The 9,344-nt window shown below is 37.0% G+C and overlaps 1 non-coding gene across 1 annotated transcript; it reads left to right on the top strand.

The window, feature by feature from the left end:
* The first annotated feature begins 1,141 nt into the window (after positions 1-1,141).
* On the top strand, positions 1,142-1,830 carry LOC101299173. Its single transcript, XR_184420.1, has 2 exons — positions 1,142-1,642; positions 1,718-1,830. It is a non-coding gene; the product is annotated as an uncharacterized LOC101299173 (transcript).
* The last annotated feature ends 7,514 nt before the right edge of the window (positions 1,831-9,344 follow it).

The following is a 9,344-nucleotide window of genomic DNA, read 5'->3' on the forward strand; positions in this document are numbered from 1 at the left end:
AAGTTGCCAGATTGTATGCACAGAAATGGTAATGTCATAGTTTTGGGGGAGAGACTTAAGTGACGTAGTTATTGACCACTACATAATTTTATTCCGGCAATTGAGGTTAAACTCTTGTTGGACTAATCGCTTAGGTGAAGAAGGGTTGTCTTGAGGTATTGGGTGAGTTTTGACCTCGTGAAGTATCTCGGTATTAGAAATGATTGTTGCAGTTTCTACAATGTACGCCTCCTTAAATTTGTTCAATTAACAGGTCTTAGTTTTGACCTCTATAAGAATCTTAACAAGCGGCTTTCAATGTCAAATTTGTAAGCATCGTATTGTCAAGTTCGTTACATGACGTTAGAAAATTTAAGCCTGATGTCGAAATCGAACTTTGCTCTTCGAGTGTGTTAGCTATTTTTATTGCATGGAAAAGCGTGAGCATATCTATTGGTATTTATATTTTGGCCTAGGCACCGTGGATCTATTTTCAAAGAATGTTAGCGGTATGTTATAGGTTCGTAGTCATATGGGACAAATGCTACTTGTTAGCGGAAGTTCGTAAATCGGTGAAGATTCAGAGTCTTTGAAAAAAAATTTTACTCGCATCAAGCGAGGGATTGGTGAAAGAGAGTCTAGTGTTTTAATTTTGACGACGCCGCGTTTAGATGAGCAGAGTCGAGCCATTAAGTTTCTTAACGAAACAAAGAGTAGTATGTTGTCGACCAATGATCGTTGACCTTTGCTTGTTCAATTTGAAATTTCAAGGGCGAAATTTTTATAAATGGGGGAGATTGTAACGCCCCGTACCTAACTTTACCTATTTACTGGGTATTCTACGAGTTACTAAGAAATTTAACCGTGCTCGGTAACTTAATAAGTTAACGTTCAAGTTTATTTTCGTGTTTTTCTCGAAATGTCAAATTTTTTTGTTAAGGTCTTGATATCGTAGTTCTTATCGACACAAGTCCACCGGTGTCTTCGGATTATTTTTCCGAGCAACGAGCTATTTTCTACGAATTTCTAAAGTCTTGGGTAATTTTTAATTACCATTTTTCTGATTTTAAATCTTTCCTTTTTAATCCTGGCTCTCCATTTTCCACATCTAATCTGGACCGTTGGTCCAAACTATTTAAGACCCTAGCTAGTTCGACTGAGAGAGAGAGAGAAGGAGGGCGACTGAGAGGTAGACGCTCCGACCCCCGTCCAGGCGCGCCTCCGCCGTTTTCCGGCCGCCATAGGTTGATCGGCGATCACAAATGGACTCGTCTCTCTCTCTCTTCTACGTTCTCCTACCCATTGATTCGACATACAACCATCATAGAGGGAGGTGAAGCACGACTGTGTTCTTCGTTTTCCGGCGAGGCTTCTCTTCTCCTTCCCGGCATCGCCTCATCCTCTTGGAGACCAAACCGAACATGGAGGGAGGCTAGAAGGTTTAGCTGCTGCTGTGTGTTGGAGTAAACCTGAACCTAGAATCCGGCGAGGCAGCTACTGCCGGCGAGAGAGGCATGGTTTCCCGTTTGAAGAGTTTTGTGAGAAGGAGGAAGCTACCAGGTTAACTTAAATCGACTGTGGGTATGGTCTGGATCTGAAATGAAATTTTGGTTACGGAATGCAGTGAGGACAGATCATTTTCCAATTTCGGAAATAACAAGTGGTAAGGATCTGGACCTCTGTCTTCGTTCAGGAATTGCTATAGCGTGGTTGGTTATTAGATATGATTGTCTGGTAGGGAACCGAGAGTTGGTTGTGGAAGGAAGCAGCAGCTGTGATTATCTGACTTTTGTTTGGAAAGAAGATCGGTAAGGGTTATAGTATTGTAATTGTATTGCCCTAGTCTTGTATAGTTGAAGTGGAATTGAGAATTTGGATAGGAACAAGTGCTGCGATTAATAATTTGAACAGTATAGTGTTGATCGGTTATTTATAGTCTGCTAGATGACAAGATCCCTTTATGTCATGAAAGTTATATTGTTCTAGGTGTGGGAGAGTACTGGACTAGTATCTTCTCTTTATGTAAGCTTGGTTGTTTTGAATTAACAAATGAACTAGTTATTGGCAAATTTTGTTGCTTCGGTAGAGGCCAAAATGCTAAGTAAGGTAGCTAAGAGTGTTGACCCAAAAATGAGAACCACATTATCCCTATTTAGTTTACTACATTAAGTGAACTGTTCGGGAATGGTTACTACTATAGTTGAGTTAAGTAATAATCGGTAATTATGGCATTGAGTGGTGATTCACTTTACGCTCCGTTATGCAATTTAGTTCTAATTAAGATCTCAATCGTGTAGCCTAGTAATGGACGAAGGAGTCAATTTAAAAGGAAGATCGTTGAAAGGAATTGGGGAGTGTCCTTTTACCCAGGGAGTCTCAACTTAACAGTTGATGTTATCAAATCACTGTGAGTGGACTTTTGTTTTAAATAATATGCATGCAAATGGTTTATTGTCGATAAATTTCTTTTGGTTTGAGGATATGATGTCATTTTAATTTGACGATTTTATTTATTGTTGGAGAATAACCGAAAGTGAGAGTTTCGGTGAATATTTATTCATATATGGATAATTATAAGGATAGTACGTATATAAATGCTAGCTAGTCATACGTATTTTTCCGCCATAATGAGGTAAAATTTCATTATGGTGTGACGTGAGCATTAGACGCAAGCGTCGTAGCCCTATATGAATGTAGTAATTCATCTACGGGATATGCACGTATATACACCCGTCTTTTCCGCCATAATGAGGTAAAATTTCATTATGGTGTAACGTGAGCGTTAGACGCAAGCGTCGTAGCCTTGTATGAATTTCTTTTTCATATAATTTATTTATAAGAACTCATACAAGGAATATGACGAGTGTAAATACATACATATATATATTTTTTAGCCTGAGAGGCTCTTTGTTATAAAGTATTGGAGACTAGCGAGGCTAGTCGCGTTTTTGTCAATTTTTAAGTTAAAGCTTTTGAGCTTGTCGCATGCAGCATAACTTTCTTTTAGAAATTAATTTGGGAAAGCATAAAGATTTCTATAATTATTTGTTTCTTTTAAACTTTATTTTTACCACTCACTCTAATGTTTTTTTAAATGCTTCTCCCCTGGGCCCTTTGGTTTTAAATGCCCAGTTTGTAGGTTAGTATAACTGAGGTCGAGCGTACATAGAGTTGAGACATAGTCTATCGTAGAGCTTCCGTTTATATATATATATATATATATATATATATATTTATCTTCCCTTCACTGTTAGAATTGCTCTGAACCTATTAATTGTTGGTTATGAGATTTTTGTTAGATTAGTCAATATAAATTGGGAGATGTTGTGATTTGTGGGGAGCACGAAGGCTCCAGGAGTTTATAAGGTTAGAGTTGGAACTTTTAGAAATGTTTTATTTAGAAAGGGTTGTCCATTTTCAAAGAAGGTTATATCGAGTTTTCGGTAAATTTTTCCTTGGAGGTGGACTCTGCAGGATTTACTTCGGGTTTCAGGATGAAATTCGGGATGGGTTCTGATAACTTAAATCCATCAAATTGTTATGTTAAGGAGTTTGTACGGGTCCTGTCCGAACCGTTGTTAGAATTCGAGAAAGTGGGCTAAGGGGAGCAATTTAGGCTCACTTTCATATTTATTTATTTTATGATTTAAAATTAGGTTCGGAACTTATGAGTATATTTTGAACAGGACCTGAGGAGGCTCGAGCTAAGGAGACCTCGGATCGACGTCAGGCTTAGGCCTAAATTTGTGAGTGGACGTTTGTTTTAATTAAAAGCATGCAATGAAATTTATTCTTTTTCTGATAATTGACAATTTTCATTATTTTGGAGAGTTACCGAAAATGAGATTGTCGGTGGATATTTATGAGGATAATATGTATATAAATGTTAGCTAGCCATACGTGCTTTTCCGCCAGAATGAGGTGAAATTCCATTATGAAGTAACGTGAGCGTGAGACGTAAGCGTCGTAGCGTTATATGAAAGTAGCAATTCATATAGGGGATATGCATGTATAACGTGAGAGTAGAAATTCCATTATGGAGTAACGTGAGCGTGAGACATAAGCGTCGTAGCCCTATATGATTCATATAAGGGATATGCACGTATATACACCCGTCTTTTCCGTCATAATGATGTAGCATTTGAAATTCCATTATGGTGTGACGTAAGTGTGAGACGCAAGCGTTGTAGCCTTGTATGAATTTCAATTTTTCATATATTTTCATAAGAATTCATACAAGGAGTATGACGAGTGTAAATATATATATATATATACACACACAGTTCCTTTCCAGAGCGGTGTCCTGCTTTGAAATTAAAGTGTGGACCTCCTTATTTCGCTCACTTTTAGATCACATTTTCACATCTCCACCGTTCAGTGTTTAGAACATAGTGTGTAGATCATTCCTGCAAAGTTTCATTCAATTTGAAGATCATTTGGGTACCGAATTAGATTAAATAAATCAACTGAACAAAAATTGTCCAAACAGAACCATTCGTGTAAATCACGATTACGGAAGCTCAAATGATCTTCAAATTGGATGAAACTTTGCAAAAATGATCTACACAGTGTGTTTTAGAAATTGTACAGTTGAGATGTAGAAATGCGACCTGAAAGTGAGCGAAATAAGGAGGTCCACACTTTAATTTCAAAGCAGGACACCGCTCTGGAAATGAACTGTATATATATATATATAAATACACATATATATATTTTAGCCTGAGAGGCTCTTTATTACAAAGTATGGGAGACTAGCGAGGCTAGTCACGTTTTTGTTAATTTTTAAGTTAAAAGCTTTTGAGCTTGTCTCATGCAGCATAACTTCTCTATGAAAATTAAATCGGGAAAGCCTAATTATTTTTATTTGTTCATTTTATTAAATTTATTTTTGTCCACTAACTCTAACGTTTTCGAATGTTTTTCCATGAGTCCTTCGTTTTAAAATGCTCAATCTGTAGAATTTGGATCAGTACTAGTAGGAGGAGAGATATAGTTACTAACATCACCACCAGTTTTCACCAGTAGGTTACATGTTAACAAACCAATATATTTTCTTGCTTCCTCTAATTTAGTAGCTCTGATTACCATGAGAATATTGTATGGTATTTCGGTTGTATGTTAATACTCACGAATATATTTAGAAATATTTGGAGGTTGATGTATAATTTATTTCGGGGATGTTTAAGTGGGATTTAGAAATGATTTAATGATATTAAGGTGGATCTATTTGTGGGGAGTGGATGGCTCCAGGTGTCAAGACCCACTCCGAATTTCACCCTAAAACTCAAGGTAAGTCCTGTGGGGTCCACCTCCAAGGAAAATTTACCGAAAATTCGGCATGATCTACCTTGAAAATAGACAACCCTTACATGAAAAATTTCATATACACTTCAATAATAAACCATCCAACCTCAACTCTTGGAGCCTTCATGCTCCCCAAGTTCATAACATCTCCCATAATACAACTAGCCTTAATCAACTATTAACTATCTCAAATGATTATCAGAGCATATTTATAATGAAATAAAAACTATGAATAAAGAATAAGCGGAAGCAGCCTCTGGCTATGCCTCGAATCCATGTACGCTCGATCTCATTTAAACTTATTTGCAAACTGGGCATTTAAAACCAAAGGGCCAGGAGAAAGTAATTTGAAACGTTAAAGTGAGTGAACAAAAAAATAAATTAAATAACTTAACAAAAACATAATTTATATATTTTCCTATGTTTCAACTTTAAAACTTGGTTGCACGCAACTTTGAATGTCCTTAAAACTTTAAATCCAAATTCACTTAATAATGGATAAACCAGCCCTGCTGGTTAAATAAAACAGAAATCACAAAATGAGGGATAAACCAACCCTGCTGGTTAATCAATTATATAACTGAGAAAAATAAATAATGGGAAGAGTTATCACCATGAAAAATGAGCCCCAAAGGCTCGGGTCGATGCCTCCCAGGCTATAATAGCGTCCCACGCTAAACGCTCAACAAACATATGATGAGGACCGCTAATAAGTCTATAATAGCGTCCCACGTTAAGCGCTAAACTCACATATGATGAGGACCGCTAATAAGGCTAGCTAACTAACTAATAAATATAAATACCAATCGGTTGCCTCTTAGGTTATAATAGCGTCCCACGTTAAGCGCTCTACTCACTTATGGTAAGGACCGCTAATAATGGTTAGCGCTAGCAATAATCAGTATAAACGACCCAATACTATGGTGACTAAAAACATACGAAATCACTTAAATCCATTAAACTTCCCCAATATCATACGAATGGTACGGTTCCCAACCGTACTTGAAAATCAACATAAGAAATTATATTAAAACTCAATGACGTGTCTCACACGTCAAAATATTCTCAAATTTATAAATATAAGCGAGATTTCAATATCAAATATAAATCATAAATAAAAATATCTCCACTCGAAAATACTCGCTAAAATATTCTCCAAGTCAAAATCATGATGCCTCAAATAAACAATTAAATTATGATGGAGAGCTACCGAAAATCTCATTTTAGGTAATCATTTATAAATCTCAAAGTCATCAAAATAAAACCGATAATATTTAAATCCGAAGTCATAAAGAATATCAAAAATCAAATACAAACTTTATAACTCGAGCTCAAATCCATAAATCATGATCAATACTTAATCAATGCTTCAAACTCAATAAATTCAGGACCATAACATAAACCGAAATTTTAATATAAGCTCGGTAAATAAAGTAATAAATTATAAAATCTTGCATGCTTATTTATTAAAATCAAAGTGTCCACTCACTGTATATGGCTATGCCTGCCGTCGATCTGAGCTCTCCCAACACGATCCTCCTCACGTCCTCCTCACGTCCTGAACAATAAATAATATTAAGTCTCCCGACTAGATTAAAGCTTAAATAAATATTCCAAAAATAAAAGGAAGTCTAAAAATTCTCCTCCCTTGCCCAATTTCTCCACTTTTAATCTAATATGGCTCACATTTCACCACACTTACCGATAGCCAAAAATTAACTATTTTAGAGTTTAAAACCTGCTAAACAAACTGCCGAAATTCCAATCTAATAACCGTCACAATCCTTAACCATTGAAAAATCCCAAACCTTATCAAAACTCCTCCAAAAATCCCAAACTTTATTTCATTAAACTCCTCTCATGAAAATAAACCCAAAAACATGAAAAACTACTCCTAAGGGGTGGCACTGCCGCCTGCTCCGCCGACAGCCGTATTCCGGCGACGTCCAATATTTCCTAAATTTTAACACAACAATCCCCTTAACCTGCACAAAAACTTCCTTAACTAGCACAAAATCTAATTTTAAACCTAGCTAGGGTAATCGAACCAAAATAGTGGAATAGCCCTAGAACTTCAATTATACTTTACTCCATAACAAGATCGAATTGAACCGATTCCTTTTGTGATTATTAACCTTGATGAGAGCTACAAGATGAGCCAAGAATCACCTGCTATGGTGGCCGGTGGAGGGAGACAATCGGTGTCTCTAGTGGGATTTCTCTCAATCAGTGTCATTATGGCGGCTCTCATCGGTCCAGGGAGGCAGCTGGGTAGATGGCCGACCGTTTGGGACCGGTACGGCGGTCTATGGTGGCCAAACGGCGGCGGACTGAGGCTGGGTCTCCGACGGGTCGGGAAGCTTCGGGAGAAGAGAGAGAGAAGGAAGAGGGAGAGAGAGAGAGAGTGTGTGGGTGGGTGTTGGGCTTCTCCACACCTACCCGGTCCAACTTAAACACCAACCAAAAAATAAAACCCACTAAATGTTACCCCCTTTTTACCAACTCAAAGTTTACCCTTTTAGTTGATAACTTTTTCATGCTAACTCCGATTTTAACATATAGCCTATCTATGAACTCGTAATAACGTCCTCTACAACTTCCTTAAAGAAATTTTCCTAAAATAATTTTTCTACAAAAAGTCAACTCTAGGGTCCTTAATGGTTAACTATTAATCAACACGGTAAAAGACCAAAGTAATACCAAAAGTAAATAACCGTAAAATAACTTAAAAACCGGGGTGTGACAATTCTCCCCTCTTTATAAAATGTCATCCTCGAAATTTCAAATCATGCAAAAGGGTAGAGGTTACTTCTTTTCACCCCAGACTCCAATAAGCGCTAAACTAAATTGTTCCGTCAACAATGCTCTTCCAACTTTCTTCCACTAAAAGTACCCCTTTTCACTTGTGGAAACAATCAATTGAAATCTTTTCCACTTACATTGGCACATCACAACTTATCTATCAAACCCCAAGGCATGCATAAGCTTTAACAAATCTCGAACTTAGGGTTAATTGAAATACTCCGTCAACGTTGCATATGGCATCACTCACATAATACACCTTGTTCCTTGACTTATCTTCCACTAAGTGAATAGCTTGCCCGATTATAATTACTTATGATACATAACCTCAAATTATACGGATGACTTTGACCTTCATCAAGTCAATATGGTCAATAAATTTCGTAATTCACAATACCATCTTACTTCTGTCACCAATTAATCAAAACAAAACTCGATCGTTCGCATCAAATAGGACTTTCACCACCTATATGATTGGCCTCAATTGTTATGATGATCTGCGAATACCTCCCTTGCTGTCAGATTACGCTAATGCGATCTATGATACCAAACCCTTATTCTGAATATCTCTTGTATCTCAAATCGTATCCATACAACAATGACCTCCTAGGTCCTACACGGTTCAAAAGTGGTCCCACCACAATACGATCACGTATGAATACTTATCACAAGAATGTCATTTAACATGACCTAACACAATTTTACCATTTATGCCAATGAACTGACGCCTTAGCTAAAAATATTTCCCGAGTCATCTAGAATCTTTTTCCTTTAAAGCTATACCACAAGCCAATTATATTATTATTTCTAAGAATTCGCCCCGCGAATTAATCATTACTAACCAATAATAACTATCGGAATCTCATCCCTCAATAATAAATTCAACAGTCGCCACCAACAACGACTTACAAGCACAAGAAAAGTATCACCTTCAAAATCGATCAACATATCTGAAACTGGCACCTCAAAAAAATGAGGAAAAATACGAAGACTTGGCGTATAACGATACCTTAGAAGTTACAAGTATCTCCTCGTACGAACCAAGTTTGTTTAGACTTACATGCAGACGAGCCTTTAGGTTACAGTACCTATTCCATGAACAAGAAGAGATGAGTTGTTCACTATTTACTGCGACAATTCATGTTGCTTGACTAAACGTCGAAATCCACGCAAACAGATCACCTTGCTTAAGCATTAACAAAATCTGTACCCCAAGCCACACTTCTTATTCGGGTTCAATCGCGACCACAAATTCAATA

Source organism: Fragaria vesca, linkage group LG4 (genome assembly GCF_000184155.1).
Source record: "Fragaria vesca subsp. vesca linkage group LG4, FraVesHawaii_1.0, whole genome shotgun sequence".
NCBI lineage: Eukaryota > Viridiplantae > Streptophyta > Magnoliopsida > Rosales > Rosaceae > Fragaria > Fragaria vesca.